Raw genomic sequence first — 22,958 nt, 5'->3', positions numbered from 1 at the left:
CTGCATTTAAGCAAGAACAGAAATCATTATAATATCTATGGAGCATCATGGGAAACTTAACTTCTCAGATACTAACGGCAGAATAAGCATTCCTCGCAGTGGTGAGCCTAAACACTTCTAGATGTCCTACCTGGACTTCCTCACTGGTCACTAAAGGCAAGGCAGTACTTCTAATGAAGAGTGATTTAAAATAATAGGAGCTGGGCTTTACACTGAGCAGCATTGAAGCAGAGACATCTGTTGGAACAGCAGCTTTCAAAAGAGGTGGTGCAGACAGCTAGCGAACGGCAGCCTCTCAGACTGCTGCAACAAGATGTGCAGGAGCTTGTCCGGCTGCTCCTTAACATGGTACATTTCAAAGTGAAGTTTCGGCTAACTCGTGAATATAGTATGTTTCAACAAAAGAATTGCAAATCTGAATGCTGAGAAGGCTCAGAAATTTCTTAAATTAATAATAAAAATAAAAAATATTATGATAACAATGAGGGCAAAACACCAGATCTATCAAGATTAATTACTACTTGGAGAAAATAGTTAACTATGTATTTTACATTGTGCATATTTTATAAAGCTTACTGCACACTAATCAATTCTATTATTGTCTGCTGGAAAGAAAAACATCTTGAAAAAAGCAAAAAGCAGAGTGGCCATGGAATCACAATGCTGGCAAGGGAATTGGCTTAGTCTCTGAGACTCCTCTCAACTGAAAAAGGAAAATAAAGGAATATGTTTCAGGTTGACAGCATCCCTTTAAATTAAGTATTTATTACTGCACTTACTCAAAGCACAGAAGACAAAGCTCCACCAACAAAAAAAAAAGTTTACTTTGAATATATATACCATAAACCCGAACTCCCTTGATGATTAATTACATTGCATAATTGTGGCTCTTAAAAGATACAGTCAATAAGACCAAGAAGACATGGTTTGTGCAAATTATGATTCCTCATGATTTGCACAGACCCCTGACCCCTGAAAGCCATGCTGATGCCTGGATAGTTTTTATGAAATGAGCTTGACATTCTTGTTTTATTTCATCCATAGTTTTCATCTCCATCAAGACCAATCACTGTCTGTTAAAAGTAATTTATTCCTGTGTCAAGCCCTTTCGCTATTCTTTAGAAGATTAGTCATCAAGGGAGAGCAGCTTAAATCTTTGCTTTATCAAGATACTGAACTTGCACGAAAGCATGATGTAACCATGAGGCATAGATAAAACCCAGGAAAAAAAAATTGCAAAATAAGTTCTTAACTGATATGAGATTAAACAGGCACTAATATAACAAACTTTCCAAGAGAACAAAGCGCCAACGAGAAATGTTAGACCATCTGCCCTAAAGACTCTCATCCTAAGAACCTTAGCCAAAGCTAAAGAAGTACAATATTATAAAACAACATAATTAAAATAAGAGAGAGATATGGAGACACCGAGTTTATGAAAGGGCCAATTATTTAAAAATAAAATCTAAAATCTTCTAAAATCTAGTAGGAGAGTGAAAACTCTCCTGTACCGCCACCTGATTTAAAGACATGCTGCATAAATCGATGCTTTAATATAAGTACATTTATTCCCTACATCCTTTATTGTTAGCTATGCATCAGAGCAGAGATAAGGACTTCGTCTAATTACTGCCATCTCTCTTGGTTTGTTGGTAGCTATGCCCGCTCAAAAGATGCCAGACAGAACATTACTTCGGAACACGGGGCAGCCTGGATCCTCAGTAACTGCCCAGTCTGCTCCATGATACATAGAAGACAAGGTTTTCAAAATAACAGAGCCCTTCAGGCAGCTCCCCAAGTAGCTGCTTTTAGATTATTATTACTGCCACAGTAAAACATCACATTCTTTTAATAGGTCAAATGATCGGTCTTCAAAAAAAGACCAAAAACTAAGCAGGATGACAACTGGTAGGAAGCAGAGAGTATCTTTTTTTTGAAATTAATCACACCTACTTTCACAGCAGCTATAAGACTTGAGACGTGCCTCTCAAACATGTTCTCCAGTGCACCCAGTCTAACAAAGACCAGTATTTTGACATAAAGAAACAGACCTTGAGATCATCAGGTTTTAGATTATATGTCTAATTCAAGTAATCTTTTGGGGAAACAACATCCTTTGCTCTGGAAAGCTGCCAAAGAAAGCATGGCTCAAAAGACTAGGAAAACATGAAGAAAAACCATGGGAAAAAAACATATTTAGTATCACACTATTAACAGAGGATAACCTATCAGTACAACAGCAACAGAAAAAGTACATAGCATTCCTCAAAAAAAATCTGGATTTCTCATAGATTCATAACTGGAGGCAGGAGGAAAGCGAGGTGGGGAGAAATATTTTAGAGAGGCTGACAGAACCCTAAAATAAAATATTCCAAGAGCCAAAAAGATAGTAGAGCAGTCCATTTAGACGACAGCAAAGTGAGGACAAAGCTAGAATGTTACTAACAGTTTATGAGAAAAAAATGGTCAGACCCTAGAGGTTCAAATCAATTGTGCACAGAAGGAAAAAATGAAATCCAGATACATATAAAGCAGAATGTGTCCGTCTCATTTCCCAAAACATGATTCTGCAAATAATTTAGCTTAAAAAAAAAAAATCCAAACAATGACTAGTTCTTTCCATCGGCAAATACTTCTCCTACAGAGGACTTTCTTCTAACTTAAATAAAAAACAGCCCTCTGTTTTCCAAGACAGTAATGTTTTAAAGGGGTAACTAATATATAGTAGATATACAGTATTTTGTGCTTTCAAAACACTGTACAAACACTACTGCTCAGAACAACCCTGCAAAGGTAGACAAACAGACACAAATAAGAGGAATTTCTGATTAAATTAAGCATGGGAAGGGAGGGATCACCAAGTTTCCCCTTGCTCTGGGACAAATACAATCCATGCACTTACTGCTCTTCCTTTTAAAACAATTAGGCATTTGGAATCCCTGCTGTCTCTCATGGCTTTCTGCTTCACCTTGACTGGAATTCATGCCAAGAATGTTACACATTAAAAAAGGTCCAAATAATCCTGCTATAATTCTTGAACGTTACATGCCACAGACAACAGTTGACTGGACTGCAGCTTCAAAGGGCTCAAGGATATTAAATTCCCATGTGGTTTTACTCAGGTCATGCAGCTACCCCAGCAAAAAGCTCTGTAATAGATCATATACATCGCCATTTGGGACCCAAAAGGAAAGCACTTTATCTTTTACTTGTGTTCAGCTTCCACATACTGATTTGCCTTTTCCTAAAAGAATTTAAAATCTGTTTGTTTGTTTGTTTTTATTGCAAATCGGCTCACAAGCTTTACTGAAATGGAAAACGGAACCACTTTATTTTTTTTCTTTTTTTTTCCAAACAACATTTATTTTCTGGAATAGTTAAAAAACCCCTGTACGATGTTTTCCAATGCTTGTAAAAACTTTTCAACAGAATCACAAGACACTAGGCCAGTTCTCATTCAGACACATAACACTTAGGAAATGCTGTATTCAAACCTGCACTGAGATTTTAAATAAAAAAATAGGAATTCATTTCATACTGGTAAGCGTTCATAGAAAAGCTCAGAACATGTGTAGGCCTACATTAGTAAACACTGATCATTTGCAAGATTAGTTATATCCTCAAATGTTAGTTCATTATAGTGTTTTACTGTGTTAACATATTATGATAATATGTCAAAAAAAACCCAAAACAAAACAAAACCCAAAAAAAGTCTTTTATTATTACTTCTCTTTCAAGCTTGCCTTCTGCATCTAACTCTATCCTCCAGTCCTCTGTGAAAATATAGCAAAAAATTTTCCGATTATCTGCAGGATTTTCATCTCTTTTCGCACTTTGCCCTTAGAGCAGCACAATGCTGGAAGCAGAATAATTAGTTCAAGAATCTCTATGCCTCTTCCTGTCTCTGTACTTTATAGATGTCTGAAAGCTACTGCTTAGGCTGTGGTACCACAATTATTAAAACCATATCTCAACACCACCAGACCCCTAGGAGAACAAATTCCATCTGGATTGGGCAAGGTCACATGTCTGTATTTCCAATGAATAACCCAGAAGGAATTATATTAATAACAGCATTTATACCAGCTTGTACCTTTATACTGACTACTGGAGCACAGACAACAGATAATCAGGCATAAAAGTAAGGTAGTTCAGACATTACCTGATCTGGCATGAAGCATACAGGTAAAAAATGAACATGTCAAAATATTGTGAACAAGTCCAAACAACGAGTACAATTTTTTTTCCTGCCATTTCCTTCTTCTCCCTCTCTTAAGCTTAAGCATTCAAATGAAAGTGAGAAATAAAGGGAAAACGATAAAATTGTTCCAAGGAAAAAATATTGTAAATCCTCACCTAGCCAACAAACATAAAATCATGTGAACTTTATTAATCCACTACTAAGACAATCAATATTTTTTGCCAGCAACTATTGATCAAGCATTAACATCAATTAATTACTTTTTTCATGTCACCCAGTCTTAGATACAACTACCTACTAAAACCAAAAAGAACCCTCTCAGCAGTATTATAGAAACTGCAGCTTTCAGATTCCTTGGGACTGCACTTCTTTTTAAAAACACTTTGACAAAAAAGGGTCACCAAAAAAGTGAACAAAAATAAGGGTATTATTTTTATGTTTGCCAAATTATAAACTGATACATTTCAATTAAAATTTGAACATATAGCCAGGCTTTCAAAATATATCTATTGGAACACGACCTACCAAAGAACTGTACTCTGTCCTTTGCATTCTCTTTTTACATCAGTGTTCATTTTATTTCAGCCCAATGAGATGCAATGTTTTCATGTGGTTTCTAAAAATATTCTCTAAATGAGAAAGATTTTGATTTATATTGACAAATTATATTATTATATTGCAATGACTTCATAATCATAATCAATGTACTTGGTGCATAACCATAAATTGTGTACCACTTATCAGATTTGCTAATTAGGAGGTTGCAAGGTCTTTATCTTTCTACATATAAAATTTTACGCATAAAATGCAGCAGCAGTGAAAGCAAACCCCTTGGGTTAGTACCACTAATGAGTATAGCAATGCCAAAATGTCAGTGACTTCACTCTGGTCACAAAGGTCTCAGGTTCTCTAGATCAATTGTTTTTCATAATTTCTATTAAAAGGCCAAAGAGAAATTAGTAGATCCCCAGACTGAATAGAACTAAGTTAAACTTGAAAGCTATTATCTTATAAGGATGCAAGAGTATTTGGTAGAATAACATCAAAATATTCAGTTAGGTTTTCTTCTCTACTTAAAAGATTTTCTTTTCCCTCTTAAGCTGCCATAAGACTCTGGGTGTAGACAATGAGAAACAGTAGTGGCACTGGGGCTAAGGAACTACTAGGCATACATTTGCAAATTACTGTTGGGAATCTAGCTCAGAATGACCAGAACTAACTACATTCAGAGACCTCTCAAAAAGTTATTGAAGAGGGGGGTATTTCAGGAGACTGCAGGAAGGCTCACAGGGAAAACGTGAAGGTATCCTTACATGATCTATAATCACTTAGATTCAGCAGAGTAGTAATCTTACACAAAATCTAAAGCAACAGCTATTTGCAAAATGTGACATACTGGAATTTCAGCAAAACTCAACCTGGCCAGCAGCACTTGTAATTTCTCCAGGAAAAAACACTCCTCAAAATGTCAAAATCTGCTAAGGAAGTTTGACTTTTCAGAGTATTCCACAGCAAAAAAAAAAAAAAGCAAGTCCTAAGGCAAAACACTTAACCATAATTTCTCCGGAAACCTTACTTTTATTGTTAGGATTTTAAGTACTGTGTAATCCTCAGAAACTCTAAATCTATGGGTCCACAACGAGGAGTGGTTTCGAGACAACGCACAGCGCTGTATTATGGCTGGACTGACACCCCCTGGGATCACCCTGCCCCTGTGTGTGCTAGTCCTAGCACCATTGCTCATTGTATTTAGTTATTACACTGGTTTTATTGTGACTATTAATTTGCTACAACATCATGCTAATTAATCACAGGGCAGAAATGTGCCATTATGTGAACAGAATTGTCCCCTTTCTCCAAGCAGTTGTGGCCTCATAGAGTCAACCCTGCAAGAGGCAGGATTCCTCTTTCTTTTACTGACAACTGTCAGTGAGAGCTCTGGAGGACCATGCACGATCTTGGAGTGCAACATAAATAAAAAGACAGGCAGGGAAGAGAGAAATGGGCACATGTAAAAAGCAAAGGCATCAAGGGCAGCGACGATAAATTAGAAACTGCAAGAAGGCTGAAAGAAAGGGCCAGTGAAAGCTGAGAACACACACGGCATTTAGTAAAGCTCTGAGAAAGACAGAAGAGAATGAGCTGTGGGCACTGAAAACTGAGCAGCAGAAAAGCCTGCCCAGAGGCAAACTATAAAATTCAATAAACATCTGGTGATTGAGCCTCCAGGCACTCAATTCAACTATTATGAGGCAGGAGAAAAAGGACTACCAACAGTTTTGCAAACAATTTATCTTTAAATATGTAAACAGAAGACACCATAATCTAAAAATCTTATATGTCATGGTCACCTTTTCTTTAATCTATTATCTCAAAGTTACTAAGTCAAAACATCTCTTCAAGCAATGCCATGAAATCTGCTTAAAAGCTGCAACACTGCCATTCTTCAAGAGTAAAACTGTCCCAACTCAGCCTACCATTACGATCCTCTGAAAACCTTTCCTATAAATGTTTTTTTAAGTGTAATTTCATAACCATGCCCCAATAAGACACATCCCTCTTTGCAAGACCAAGCCAGGCAACTGGAATTGAATTATCAGTTTGATTAACAAGATTTCTGATAAAGTGTGTAACATAATGTCATTAACAAATTGAAAAGTAAGTTCTCATACACTATAATGACAGAATTGCATCAATAATGGTGTAAGGTTTATTTCAGCTCCTCAAATGAAATGCACTATAAAGTACAAAGCGTCACTGTCATTGCAATGGTACTGGCATTTCCAGTATAACACAAAGCCTACTTTATCAGTTGTTTTATTCATCTTTTTGTTACAAAAGACAGGGTATTACACTTTGGCCTAAATAACACCCACTAAATCTTGGCAACTCAGTCCTTTAACCATTCCAGGATAAGTCAGATAGATAAATTAAGGTTACCAACTGTTCACAATTCCCGTTCGGCTAAATAAAGTGTAGCTTTAGATACAGCCCAGTTGGATGAGGAAAAAAAAAGTAGAAATTACTGAAAAACTGCACTATAACTGGATTCTGAATCACTTTATTGATTCCAAATGAGCACATAAATTCATCATTTTCTCAGTACTCCAATGGCTAACCTGCTTTTGATCATGTATTTTCAATTGGAGAAGAAAGGAAGGGGAAATCCACAAGTGGCACAAAATAGCTAAAAAAAACCCTTTCAAAAATAGTTCTAGAATTCCTGAGTGTCCTCTTATGTCTTTATCTACATTTCCTACAAGTAGGGAATATTTTTATTTTAAAAAAAACCCACATCATAACGTCCCATATACACAGCATGTTTTAGCATAGATATTGTGTTGTTCTGCAGCAACTTAATATTGCTTAGTTGTGTGTTTGCAATTTTTTTCACACTAAAAGCCATTAAGTTCTGATGATGACACATGAAAAAGAAAGAGATCACATAAATATATGCACAAAGATGGAGTTTAAACAGTCAAAGGTAGGGAAAAAGACCTCTGCTGTTAGATTTATAAAAGAAACACCACCCCAGTTGTCAGTATGATGCCCTGAAACCCCTTTTAAGTCACAAATCAACAATCAGAACCTGAGGGAATGGCAGGAAGATGTGCCAGGGGACGTTTAGGTTGGACGTTAGGAAAAGGATCTTCATCCAGAGGGTGCTGGAGCACTGGAACAAGCTCCCCAGGGAGGTGTCACGGACCCAAGCCTGACAGTGTTCAAGAAGAGACTGGACAATGCCCTCAGACACATGGTATGACCTGTGGGGTTGTCCTGTGCAGGGACAGGAGATGGACTTGATGGTCTTTGTGGGTCCCTTCCAACTTAGGACATTCTATGATAATAATGGCAAATGTTCACAAACGAGAAACTCATTTAATAACTTATGATAAGCTTGAGGTTCATTTCCTCCAGCCACCTTCCCACTTCTTCCTCCCCCAACTCCTGCCCTCTCCTTTTTCCACCCTGCAGAGGTCTTCACTCCTGGCTGTGCCAAGTACCAAACTGAGCATTCACGTAGCCGTGACACAACAGTGGTGTTAAGAGACAGTCCCTTCCATGGGAAAGGAGAAGGGGATTATCAGTTTTCAACATTGTTTCAATCCATTAGGAGCTGTGCTTATAAAGTGTGAATTACCCAGAGCAGGTATGGATTTCCATTACTGTAGAATTTCCTGCTTCTCGGAAATGGTGATCCATTAGTTGCTGACAGTGACAATCAGACATGTCAGATAGGTCTATCATCTCCAGAGAACTTGGTGTTATGCAGTACTAAACAATCGGGACACCTATACCCACATCAGGAATTATTCAGATTCTTCTTAGATTGAATTTACTACGAATATGTCTTTGAAATGGAAGTTTAATTTCAAAGCTGATTTAGGTGAACAAACTGAGTTCGATTCTGGGTTAACATCAAACTCATTATCACTAGAAACTCCCGCATTACTGCATTTCAAAAACAAAATCTAAATTCAGACTTTCCTACTGTGATTTTTGTAGTATTTCTTTTTCAGATCCTTACAAAGGCAGCAATATATGTCATAGAACATACATAATGTCAACATCTGGTAACAACTAAAACTGCAAAATTATTCCTTTGTTCTCTTAGAAGGAAAAATTCTTCCATGAAAAGCCACTATAACTTCCTCTAAAAATTAGCAGCAAGGGCACAAACAGTAACAGTGAAAAGGTTTTCCTTTTTTTTTTTTTAAAGCAGTATAGGTCATCCTCTGTAATAGTTGGCTTATTTTTTTTAGAGCAGAACCATGCAAAATCTACTATATCCTAATCATACCGTTCTGCAGAACGAAATGAAACTTTTAAATAAACTAACAATTTTCTGATGTCTATTTCTTGTAAGGAATTAATCATGGTAGGATGCTACTCTCTCTTGCAACTCCAAGGCAGAGAAGTTTCTGACAGAATTAATTTACTAAATGTTCTCACACATGAATATTTTGTTTATTCACAGAAAGCTCCCTAGTGCTTTTTGTTTGTTTCTTTCTTTTTAGTCCCAATATATACTATGCACCTCTCATCTTCAAAGTCACAATAGTTCATGCACTTACAGAAATATTATTTGATCACTTTGATAACGCAAGATGGTAGAGTTCAGGATCCTGAGAGGAGAGAGAAGGGCAAAGATCAAGATCACAACCCTAGACTTCAGAAGAGCATACTTCGCCTTCCTCAAACATTTCATTGGAAAAGTCCCATGGGGTAAGGTCCTGGAGGGAAAGAGGCCCAAGAAAGCTGATTAACAGTGAAGAATCACCTCCTCCAAGCTCAAGAGAAGTCCATCCCACTGAGCAGGAAGTCAGGAAAAATGCCAGGAGGCCTGCATGGGTGAACAAGGAGCTCCTGGTAAAACTCAAATGCAAAAAGGTAGCATACGGAGGGGGGAAGCATGAGCAGGTAATGCGGGAGGAATACAGAGATGTTGTATAAGCATCCAGGGATGAGGTTAAGAAAGCCAACGCCCAAATGGAATTGAATCTGGCCAGGGATGTCAAAGACCAGAAGGGCTTCTGTAAGTAGAAAGGTGACAAAAGGAAGGCCAGTGAAAACGTGGGCCAACTGTTGAATGAGGCAGGGGACTTGGTGACACAGGACATGGAAAAGGCTGAGGTACCTCAGTCTTTACTAGCAAGACCAGCCTTCAGAATCCCAAGCTCCATGGACCAGGGGGAAATGCTGGAGCAAGGAAGATGTGCCCTTGGTGGAAGACGATCAGGTCAGGAAAGTCTTAAGCAAATTGGTCACACATAAGTGCGCACCCTGAGGAGGTGCACCCACAAGTGCTGAGGCAGTTAGCAGAAGCCATTATGATGCCACTTTTGATAATCTTTGATCAATCATGGTTTGACAACCAACAGTAAGACAAGGGGTAATGGGTTCAAGCTGGAACACAAGAGGTTCCACTTAAATGTGAGAAGAAACTTCTTCTCAGTGAGGGTGACAGAACACTGGAACAGGCTGCCCAGGGGGGTTGTGGATTCTCCTTCTCTGGAGACATTCAAAACCCGCCTGGACGCCTTCCTGTGTAACCTCACCTAAGTTTTCCTGCTCTGGCAGGGGGATTGGACTAGATGATCTTTTGAGGTCCCTTCCAATCCCTAACATTCTGTGATTCTGTGATTCTGTGATCATGGTGACTGGGAGAAGCATCCAAAGACTGAAGCAAAGCCAATGTCACTCCTATCTTGAAGAAAGACAAGAAGAAGCAGGTGGTGAACTAAAGGCTGGTCGGCCTCACCTCAATCTCTGGGAAGTTGATGGAGCAGCTAATCCTGGAAATAATTTCCAGGCACATTAAGGACAAAAAAAATCATCAGTAGTTGTCAGCATGGCTTCACCCAGAGCAAGGTGTTCTTGACCAACATGATCAGCTTCTACAGAGGCATGGTAGATGAAAAGACAGCAGTGGATATTGTCTACCTGGGCTTCAGGAATGCCTCTAACAGTGTCTCTCACGAGATTCACCTAAGGAAGCTCCTGATGTATGAGCTGGATGAGCAAACAGTGAGGTGGACTGAAAACCAGTTGAATGGCCAGGCCCAGGGAGTAGTTATCAGTAGAAAGAAGTCTGGTTGGAGGATTACCCCAGGAGTCATTACTGGATCCACTACTGTTTCATACCTTCATTAATAAGCTGGATACTGGAGGAGAGTGCACACTCAGCAAGCTTGCAGATGACACCAAACTGGGAGGAGAGGCTGATATACCAGAGGGTTGTGCTACCATTCAGGAGGACCTGGACAGGCTGGCGAAATGGGACTACAGGAACCTCATGAGATTCAACAACGAGAAGTATAAAGTCCTGCACCTGGGGGAGGAACAACCCCAGGCACCAGTACATGCTGGGGGCCACCCAGCTGGGAAGCAGCTTGGCAGAAAAGGACCTGGTGTCCTGGTGAACACCAAGTTGAATGGAAATGAGCAATGTGTCCGTGTCCCAAAGAAGGCTGATGGTATTCTGGCCTGCATTAGACAAAGTATTGCCAGCAGGTTGAGGGAGGTGATTCTTCTGCTCTGCTCAGCATGGGTGAGGCCGCACGTGGAGTGTTGGGTGCAGTGCTCAGTTTCTCATTCGAAGAGAAACATGGACATACTGGACAGAGTCCCGCAAAGGGCCACCAAGATGATGACTAGAGCATCCCTCCTAGGAGGAAAGGCTGAGAGAAGTGGGACTTTTCAGCCTGGAGAAGAGAAGGCTCAGTAGAATCTCATCAATGTATATAAACACCTGAAGGGAGGGTGCAAAGAGGCCAGAGCCAGGCTCTTTTCATTGGTGTCCAGTGACAGGACCAGGGGCAATGGGCACAGACTGAAACGCAGGAGTTCCCTCTGAACATCAAGAAACGCTTTTTCATTGTGATGGTGACTGAGCACTGGCATCGGTTGCACAGAGAGGTGGTAAAGTCTCCATCCTTGGATATATTCAACAGCCATCTGGAAATGGCCCTGCGTACCTGGCTCTAGGTGACCCTGCTTGAGCAAGGAGGTTGGACAAGATGATATCAAGAGGTCCCTGCCAGCCTCAACCATTCTGTGATTCTGTAATGGAAACTGAAATCTCATTACTGAAGAATACAATCATGCAACATTCTGAATGCAACATTACCTATATTTCATTGGCATAAATTATTAGGTTTAAAACCGTTTAAATAAGACATAAAAAGAGATTTAGCATAACACACAATACAGAAATATAGGAAGTTAAAGAAATTCACACAGGAAAGGAGAAAATCTACTTTAATGAACAGCAATTAGCATATTTATTTCCATTGCAGAAGGGGCAGGTATTGAAATTCAACCACATTGGTTTCACAAAGGAAGATAATTACGGGTGTTCACAGGTATTCAGCCCTGCAGGATGTGAGACAGAATCCGTACATTTTAAAAAGCATGAAAAAACCCCTGTGTTTTGTAGAGAGCTCTCACAGGTGAATTAAATTAATACAGATCTCCATGCCATCATGGCTTGACTGTTACAAATCAATACACTTTTTTTCTACTTTGCACCACAGGGAAGATATCAATCAGCAGAGTGGGAGAAACACAGAGATTCTGTCCATTCTTAAAACCAGCATCTCATAAGACAGAAGAGCATCATAGACAATATTGCAACCGTTTTTTTCCTTCATGTGTAGCAGTCACCTCAACATTGCTACCATACTGGTATCATTCACAGCAGCTGACACAACATGCTACAGGGAGAAGTAAATTTTCCCCTCAAAAATTTAATTTATTTACTGATTTCATTCAAAGAAACTGCATGCTTATTTAGCATGGGCCAGACCTTCCACCAGATCACTTATACCTGACAGAACACGGACTTCTCATATACCAAGCACCGTGAGAGAATAATTTCCTCCTATGGGAATCAGATTACCATATATAGAGAAAGAACCAGATGATAAACAGGTAGACCACCATGAGTTTAAATAAATGGAAACAAGTATGTCTGCAAATCAGTTTAAATAAAAAGAATTGCCAGAGTCAGTAAATCGGACAACAGCAGCATCAATAACTTGCAAAAATTATGTTGTACTATGCTATACAAGCAAAAGAAACGAAAGGACAGAAAAATGAACTCATCTCATGCAGATTTAGCAACAGCAAAGGACAGTCCTCAGCACACCATTCTTAAGTGGGTACTTGGTCTTTTCTGCAGATGACAATAACCACTTTGGTTTCTACATGTGGCTGCAAACCCAGTCTCAAGCACACTAGCCCAGGCAGTCCAAGAAACGATGATAGCACTGATGTACCACTTGAAGAACGGTAGGAACAACCCCAACTATAGTTAACAACAAGCTAGATTCTACTACTTAACACCTGGCAACCGTTTCAAAGTAAGCAATCTGTGCTATTTAGATAGGATGCAAAGTGCAAAAGATTACCAAACTAGATGCATTCAGCCCTATGAAGGATAGCTCTTAATAGAAAATGACAAGAGTCTGGGCTGGGGTTATCTTGGCCTCTTGTAGATGAAGGTCAGATTACATAATGTCTTTGCAAGCTGCAGTGGTTTAACCCAAGCTAGCAATATAACCACGATAGCCGCTTACTCACCCCTCTCCCCACCCCTTCAAATAGGGGAGAGAATCAAAAGCGAAGGGAGAAACTTGGATTGAGATAAACATAGTTTAATAAAATAAATACTAGAATAATAATAATAAAATAAATACTAGAATACTAATACACTACTAGCAAATATATATATAAAATAGAAGATACTCAAGGCAATTCCTCATAAACTCCATCCACACCAAGCAGCCAGTCCCAGGAAGCAGCACCTGATCCCGAAGAGAGAAAAAAAGGAAAAAAGGCAGAAAGGCCCAAAGGCCTCTGCAATATGCCAAAAAGCCAAACTAAACATCCCGAACAGAACTCCCCCAACTCTGACAAAAAGAGTGAAGAAGAACGCAAGTGAGAGAGGAAGACTGGAAGATCTCTCCTTAAATATGAAGCATGATGCTAATGGGATGGAATACTCTCATTGATCAGTCTGATGTCAGTCAAGCTCTGCCCCATCCATGGCCCCCTTCCTCGGTGCCTCACACCTGTGGGCAGAGCGCTCAGAATGCCCTTGGCTCTCAGACCAGAGCAATTAAAAACATTAACTCTGTTGTGGGGTATTATCTCTTGTTCTCAAACTAAGTCCTAATAACGAGCGTGCTAGCTACTGCATGAAGAAAATTATCACAGAATCACAGAATGTTAGGGATTGGAAGGGACCTCAAAGATCATCTAGTCCAATCCCCCTGCCAGAGCAGGAACACTTAGGTGAGGTTACACAGGAAGGCGTCCAGGCGGGTTTTGAATGTCTCCAGAGAAGGAGAATCCACAACCCCCCTGGGCAGCCTGTTCCAGTGCTCTGTCACCCTCACTGAGAAGAAGTTTCTTCTCAAATTTAAGTGGAACCTCTTGTGTTCCAGCTTGATCCCATTACCCCTTGTCCTATCATTGGTTGTCACCGAGAAGAGCTCATTTTCAGTGAAACCAGCACACATGCAAATGATACATTTACCTTTACAGTCTGCAAAGGATATACTTAGCAAGATAGGCACCTGTGCTGTTTTGTGGGAATACCAGCTTCATCCAAACCTCTGCAAACATGGCTCAGAAGGGCACTGAGTTGTCAACGAAATAATTTTGGACTTATTACATAGTACAGTAATGATCTTATATTTCTCTGTCATCACAACCATTTATCATAGTTCTGTGTTGACAATTTTAATTCCATCACTGCAACTAAATATGTTAGTCTTTTGGAAACATTTCAAAAAGTTGCTCTGGCAGATCAGAAACGAGAGATGCTGTTACGATTCTAGCAAACACTGAAAGATCCTCACATTTTAAAATGTATAAAATGGCCTACTTTGAAAACAGGATCTCATTTCAGTTATCGGCAGATGGCCGTTCTCCATAAGCCTGATGCAAATTTCTACTTTGTGATATATTACATTCTAGTGATACCCTGGTAATCCGCAATATAATCCAGCAACCACCTGCTGAAGCATTTTCAAAATTCTATAAAGGTTAGTGATGGCAATTTACAAAATTCAGCATGCAGGCAACAATACTACAACCACTTTGTTTAAAAAAAGAAGCGTCACCATAGCTTAAACCCCAACATCTGAAACTTAGAAGTGCTGGATTTGCAATGTTAATACAAACAAAATTCAAAGCCTTTGCACTAATGTATTAAAACGGATACTACACCTGCACAATGTTTTTCCTCTGCACTGATGGGAGGCCTGCATATATTTCCTATACCCATGTATACTTAGGTCCAGTCTCTCCCTTCTGGGCTTCTTCTCCATTCTCCTCTGTTCCCAACTATTTGTTCCATGTCCCACAGCCATGTCTCACCCACAAGCTGCTCAGCCACCCTCTGTCCCCGAAGTCACAGGCCACCATTCTCATCTCCCAGCACAGACGCCTTGCAGCATATGCAGCTTCCTGCCCAAGGAGCGCTCCCAGTGACTTCTGCTACCCCATCCTTCTACGCCACCTCCTCACTTCAAGTCCTGGTTTCTCCTCCCAGCCTCCTTCATACCTGTCACCCAGAGCCTACTCTCCCTTGTGCCTTTTGCTGATTTCCGAGTACAGCTCTTGACCTTCACAACTTTTAATCAGAAAGCACGATCTTCAGAAGCTGTCAAGGCTGGACTGGATGGGTAAGAGGGGAAATTGTCTGGAGCCAGAAAACAGCAGACATCTTCGCACTCTGTCACAGGGACTTTAGCCTAACCCAAAACCCCAGGGACCAACCGGAGTAGACTTCTACTGACCTCTGAGATAAAGCAAACTTAGGTAAATCTTCACTGCAGAAGCTTTAGCTGCAGTGGCCTAGACAAATCTTGTACTGAGCACTTGCAAACATTTTTGCCTCCTTCCCTGAATACCTTCACAAGATCAGTTAAAAGGAAAATCACATAAATCCTAATACTCTGGAAAATTCCAATTGCTATTGCAAACCTGCGTTACAGCAGAAAGAATCACCAGATGTTCTTGTATTTTTAACATGAGGAAGCTTTGTCTGTTTCACTAGCTTCATTTGTGGAAACAAACATAACACTTCATCTGATAATTTTGCCAAGAAATTCAGCTTATGAAAGACTGCAATTTCAATGGTCAAAGTCTTGCAAAGGCAGAATGCAACAGGAGTCTACATTAAGAAGAAACACTAGTAGATGTCAGTATCAATTCCACCTGAAAATATTAACTCTTGTCATTGCATTACAATACAAATTTTTAAGGAAGTTTTATAATAAAAGGGAAGGCCAACCAAAATTTTGGAATTTCCTTAATGACTATACATATTTAAAACACAAAACCAAACCTACTATTTTAAAAAGGGTAAACTATTTCCAGTTTATTTTGTTCAATGTCCTATAGTTTAATAACAAATATTGTGCTTATTATTATGGTAGCAGCCGCTAATAATTAACTGTTCTTTACAATACCTTCTCATGTAGCTGAAAATAGTTCAACAACACAAGCACAAACAAGCGATGACACACTTAAAGTAAAAAGCTCTTAAGATAGTAAGTAGTGCAAGTAATTCTTCAGTCATTGCACACTGATCACGTTTTTATCTGTATTTAGAAATATCTAACTTCAAAACAGAGACATCTGGATATTGCAGAAAGAAACATCTGAACAAAGTCACGTTTAAAAGTGAACGCAAATTTAAACACCACAAGAATTCTGCTTCAATATCAGGTTCACCTCTTAAAGCTAAATATTTACATACGTACTGTTTTAAAATAGGTTGTATAATACAGGCTTGCACTGAGAGAAGTAGCTTTTTTGATGTGCAGACCAAGGCAGCAGTCCACCAGCACGGAGCAGCACTCTGAACAAAAATACAGACCATGAAATGGAGAAGTGCACTGTGGATGACTTCATGTCACTGTGGAAACTGTTACCTGTTACCATGATTGCTTGCAGCTCACATAATATATCTGTAATGACAGATTCTTAATTCTACCACAACTCTTTGTTGACATTTGACTTTTCATTATAAATATCTTGAGATCTTTAAATGGCTGAAATAATTATTAATTATGGAGATTCAAATAAAGACCAGCAGTCCCATCACAGCTTCACCATACTAACAATAAGAAACAATCCTTGTTTAGGAGAGTTTGCAGTCAAGGCAGGCAAGAAAAAAAAAAAAGATGCACAGAGAAGCAGAGGAATTTACTCAAAGTCAACTGAAATAGACACAACCCATGTCCCACATAACCCTGGTGTCATCTCTGTTCTGCCACCAAGATTGCTCTTCAGTCAAGATCCCGGTTTAATATCTTACCTGAAAAAAAAAATAAAGTCATCACAAATAGCAACACTGAAAAACTGAGGGAAAATAAAAACAATTTGTATTTTTTCTCTATAATTTTAGATACCAACTACATCCTTTCAGAAACTTTCACCTGCAAAAAAAAAAAAAAAAAGGACAATACTCTCTAGTCAACTTTAAGATCTAGGACAAAAATGTATACCTAGGTGGTACGTATCTAAGCATATTGAAAAAAAACACTTCTTTCTGTATTTCTTCAAATTTGGCAGGACTGAAAAGATTTCTACCAATATTTTAATTTCAATGACAACTTTTTTCTGTAATTACAACAACAGAGTCGGAATATGTAAGCCTATTTCCAGAGTTTTAACAAATATTTCTATTCATTAGAGATGGCAGAAATCTAAATCTTCAGAAAACATAAATAATTCATGCAGAGGGTTCATTCAGTGTCCCTGACATGGGACTGACTAATGCAGGCTGTCACCAGTGTCACAATACTATCTTTACCAGCACCACGATCCCACGCCAAACCTCTGTCCTTCCATCACAGAGATTCTTTGAATTCAGAGATCATCACATTTCCCTACAGAGTATGTAAGTTTGTATCTTATTACTAAATATAACAGAAAAGCTCAAATAGGCTTTTCCGTGCTATTTAGGAAGCAGGAAGTCCCAGAGCAAGTAAAACCTGCAACTACAAATACTATACAATGTCATAAAGACAATAAAACTTAAGTAGGAAGAAAAAAACAGAAGCGACAAGAACACACTTCCTTTTCAAACAGACATCAAACTGCTCAGAGCTCCAGAACAAAAACACCTCAGTACACCCTGCCACAGCTGTCCAATCCCATTACTGAGCCTCTCTCCCTGTCCTCTCTTCACACACACACACACACACACAGTATAGATGCTTCTGCCTTTGCAAACATTAGCAAACTAGTGCAAACACTATCCAGGGGCAAGTCCACTCAAGTTTCCCATCTAAATATTTTATTTAAATTAGGACAGATACATCAGTGTAAATGAGACACACAATAACTCTTCAAATTCTGTAACTATATTTCATATTTACTGTCTTAACACCCCTCAAGACAACAGTATGGGAAAAGGCCAGGTGTGCAAAGTTGGCTAGTACTTCACAAAGCTGATTTGACCCAGGAAAAAAGGAAAGGGTTCACCCAAAGAAGGTTTGCAAACCCTACCTCAGCACTTCTGAAACAATGAAGCTGAGAACACTCTTACAAGGCTACAGGTACAGCTGTTATTGCTACCACCAGATGAAAGCTTTTTCCAGATCTCCAGAAGAACCCGTTTAAGAAAGTTTCTCTTTAAGATACTTTGATCTAAGCATACTGGATTGCTGTGCTCACTTTTCTAGGACTTGAGCACTTGACAAACACTGTTCAGCTTTTTGGTTTGTCTACTGTTACCAAACAAACGAGCTACACAACTTTTTCAAAGTTAAAATCATTTAAAAACACGCCATGTTTAGTATTTGATAACCACATTCCACTCTGTTCTATTGCAAAGCTGCAATATTTTAAAAGATTAACAATAAGGATTTATCAGGCTTCCTAAAACATCTCCTGATCAGGGAAAACATATACCTTCTCCAGCGGCAAGACGCAGTACACTCTTCTACATTAGAAGCTGCATATACCTTTGACACTGATGGCCAAGGCTGTGTCCAGTCGCAGAGACTGGAACTGCAGTAGCAAATGGTGTGTATCTGCTCAGAAGTACTGGGAGTATGCTGGCGTGCTTGTTACGTGGCTAGAGACCATTCAGGGAGCAGATGTTATATTAGGGTGACATTTACTTGCTGATTATCTTAACGAGAAGACTCCCAAACCCAGAAAGATAAAACAAGTGTCTGAGATTCAAGCCGAGCCTCGAATGCAAACGAAACCTGCTCCCCATTCCATTTGTGCTATTTCCTCACACGTATGTACAGCGTGAGCACAAGCTGATGCTTGTTCCAAAAGAGCAGAGACACACATGGGAAAGCACCTCAGGGTGAGGATTGCCACCCTGCCAGCAAGGCCTGGCCTAATACCCCGCTCCTCTGCTGGTTACCCAACTCACCCCGCAGCTCCCCTCTGACTTACTCACTGGCCTCATGTATACAACTTCGAGTCACGCAGCCTCCTTTTTTCTGTAATTCTTCTTCTACATAATTTTTTCCTCAAGGAGTAATTTCTAAGTAGAGCAGCAGTGGAACACAAATCTTAAAAGAAAGTGCAACATTGTCCTACTGTAAAATTACAAAAAAAATCACAATTTAAGCCTTTCAAATGTGGCCCTCTCTTTACTTATTCACATCTGTTATTATAGATAAGATTTGGTGAAACCCTTAGTATTCTGCTTCCTACACAAATACATACTTTGAATCCTATCTTCCCTTCCCCTCCCCAAAATTCTAAGTACCCCGTTGTTAAAATTTAAAAAAGTTACTAGTTTTGCCAAGACAAATAACCCATCTGCTCATTCCAGTCAATGTAAAGGGTTAAAGAATATGTAGCTGTATCTAACACTGCAAGCCACAACATTCACATTCAAAACACTTGACTTCCAAGCACAAAGAGAGAAGAAGAAGGTATGAAGTATGCACCAAAGCAGCGTGTTATCTTATAATTTTGCTGTGCAGTAAAGAATATATCCTTTTTAGAAGTTATACACGACCAGCTTATATAGCAAGTGCTAAAAGAACACAATAAACAATCACATTATGCAAATCATCTGCACCTAAGGTGCTGAATGTATTGCAATACTATAATACCAGCACTTATCCAACAACAAAGTCTCTTAGGCACATTCTTACAATCAGCAAATTCATAAGGCTCACGTTAATGAAAACTATATCCGAGAACATAATTTGACTCTTAATCCAAGGATTTAATTTAAACATGCAACTGAGAAAAATATCATTAAGCTCGGTACTTATATTTCTTTCGTGTTCCTACCCTACTAATTTAAACTGTCCCAGAATCAGGCACGGGCGTAACTGCTGACTGCACTTAGCCCATTAAGTGTACTAGGTTGGACCACAGATCTCCCTGCCCCAGCATACCATCTCAGCCATGGATGGCCATGGGCACATATAAGAACGAGCTCGTATGTAGTGATACTTCCCCAGAATGCCGGGGCTTAAAGCCATCTGAGGCTCAGGGACTTGCTGAGTCAAAAGCGGTGTCTTTGTATTTGGAAGAAGAAGCGGCAAATATAGATTAGACAATCCACTTCCTTCTAGATGAACATGAACACCTCTTCCTGCCGGAAAACTGACTGAATATGTACAAAGCATATAAATTCTGTTATAAATGTTCATATTTAACTATGTAAAAACAGCGTGTAATTGCAGTTTCTGTGCACCAAACTATTTACCTATATATGTTTTCAGTAGCATTCAGAATGTTGGCTTTAAAAATATGCCTTGTGATTACATTAAAGGTTTACAATATTGTATGACTAAAAATTGAGGGCATCCAAAGAGCACTTACCTAATTCAAGTGTCATGTATTGCATACAAATCACATCATTCCTTGATGAAGCCTTGAAAAGCAAACTCTGCAAATCATGTTGAGACACAATATTGACAGGCAAAGGCTCATTTCATAAGTAGAACTGTGCTTGGCTGGACACTATTACTTATTTACGAAGGTACCACAGGCTGTCATACATTCTCATAGAACACAGCAACAGCCATCTGTGAATTCTAGATCTTTTAGATTTGCAACTTTTGATGTATCATATATTAAAAAAACCCCTAAATTAACACCACCACCAAGCAAACCTTGCTATGTAAGAACAATGCTGCTTCTTCTACCTCTCTGCAGTTACAACGCACTGAATCTATCACACAAACAGCACATTGGCTAATCTTGCTTTCTTTGGACAGAAGAAAAAGAAAGTCGAAGGGAGGGGAAAAAAATAGAAAAAATGGGGTAACATGTAACATGTATCAATAAACAACAGCTTGAACTCTGGAGCAAGGGAACCATAGTACATGGGTTTTGTAAAGTCTCACTGACCCATAACAGAAATAACACTTTTTTTTCTGCTTTCTGCATGACCTTTGGATGAGGGCAGGAGGAGTAAATAAAAGATTATCAAGATCTCTGTTTACTTGGACAAGAGTTTAGGAATAGCAAACATCAACCCCACACAAGTTTCTACAATCAGACTGTGTCTTGAAAAAAATGTATGCCTTAATTTTTGCCCATTTCCCAAAGAGGGATGTCAAGTAGAAAGTTTCAATACAAATGGAATGAGTTGCAATAATTTCATTTTCTATTTTCTCTAATGCATCCATTCAAGAACGCATTTACTATATCTTCAGGGCTTTGTAGTTTTCCTGTTTATTTTAATAACAGTAGTTTCATGCCTAGAGCTCCATGTACTGAGACAAAAGAGTTCAAGGCACCTACATCAAAACCCACTGGCCATCAAGCAAATCATACTCTTTCTTGGTCTGTTGACATATCTGCCATTCAAACATATTCACTGGTAGCTGTGCAGCGTAAAGTGAAAATCTGAGATGATAGCAGAGATAGAGGTGCAGGTGAAAACACACTAAGATAGCAGTCATTTAATCAAATTCCTGCTGTAGCCAGTTCCAAATTCTTCCATTGTTTAGGTGAACACAATGCTACTGTATTCCATTGATCAAAAATAAACATGGCATACAGAAGATACAGCGAGAAAGGAAGAGAAAAGGGAAATGCATGACAAAGAGGTGTGAAACATTTATAAACCATATGTACAGCCTTTACTTTTCTGTCTTCAATTACAGCAAACAAAACAGTACCAGTCACCAACAGGAAAAGGCCTAATTTGAGTATACGAATTAGAGGGAGTTGGTTCATTAAGAGAAGTTAGAGGTGAGCAACTAACTGCATCTCAGAGTACTTATGCATCTTTTCCCCTATGGGAGATGGAATATGACGCTTCTGTAAGGCCTCCATGTTTAATTCAAAACACATTGTTTTATCCAAGAGCAATGCTGAAGCTGACTCTGCCTTTTGAGTGAAATAGGCTAAAGCACACAGTCACGCAAGCTGCTCAACTGGTGAAGATGAAGACTAGCAGCAAAGAAATCATGATTAGCAGCTCAGGAAAGTTACAAGTGTAAGATCTTCCCTGGTATGTCTAAAGTCAGAAAGAGGCCTATTTCTAACTTACCTGTAGCACCAGAGTACGAATGTAAATTAAGTATTAAAGTAAGCTTGTTGGAAAAAAACAGACCAAAAAAACCCCGGAACAAACAAAAATGCTGCACGGTGCACAGTCACAGACTTCTTTCAATACTTCCCTTGTTAAAATATCAGGAAAAAAAAGGTATTTCTTACAACAAAAGTCTTAACTTCGTGGATGTGTGAACTTGAATACGTAATATTTCAAGGTACCAGTGCTACCAGTAAATACTGCCTGCTCCAAATAACAAACCAAGGAGTGACACTCCGTGTTTTATGTGATCCTGAACAGTCTTGAAAATTACGTGTTGTGGGGACAGAGAGCAGTGATCATCAGGCCGTCAATACAACTGTAGCCACAAACACTGTGGCAGACTCCTACCAAAAGTAACCTCGGCTTTTATGCTGAGTTTATGAACTCCATTTATGCTGCATTGCAGCTACACACTTTCTAACCATTAATTTGAAAAAGTAACACAGATTATGTGAAATTGACCTCTTTTGTACTTAAAGGAGAAGCACATACGAAACGTCTGTCACAAGAACTGCCCAGCCACAAACCTACTGTTCCTCTTTCATGGCAGGGTACTGCACTTTCTTAGGTCTCACACACATACTCTGCTTCACCCTACACTGCTGTTCCCTTCACTAGTCTGCTGATTTATTTTCCACTATAAATGTCAGCTTCTCCTTTCTCTGTGCAATTAACTCCATAAATTAACTCTCTCATTCTGCC

At 39.2% G+C, this 22,958-nt stretch overlaps 1 protein-coding gene across 4 annotated transcripts in view; it reads right to left on the bottom strand.

Annotated features, from left to right (window-relative positions):
* Window positions 1-22,958, bottom strand: part of MCC (MCC regulator of WNT signaling pathway) — a 217,245-nt gene that overhangs the window by 139,602 nt on the left and 54,685 nt on the right. The gene's annotated exons all lie outside the window — the stretch shown is intronic.

Source organism: Caloenas nicobarica, chromosome Z (genome assembly GCF_036013445.1).
Source record: "Caloenas nicobarica isolate bCalNic1 chromosome Z, bCalNic1.hap1, whole genome shotgun sequence".
NCBI lineage: Eukaryota > Metazoa > Chordata > Aves > Columbiformes > Columbidae > Caloenas > Caloenas nicobarica.
The sequence above is the reverse complement of the archived record's forward strand: the minus strand, read 5'-3'. Positions and strand labels throughout refer to the sequence as shown.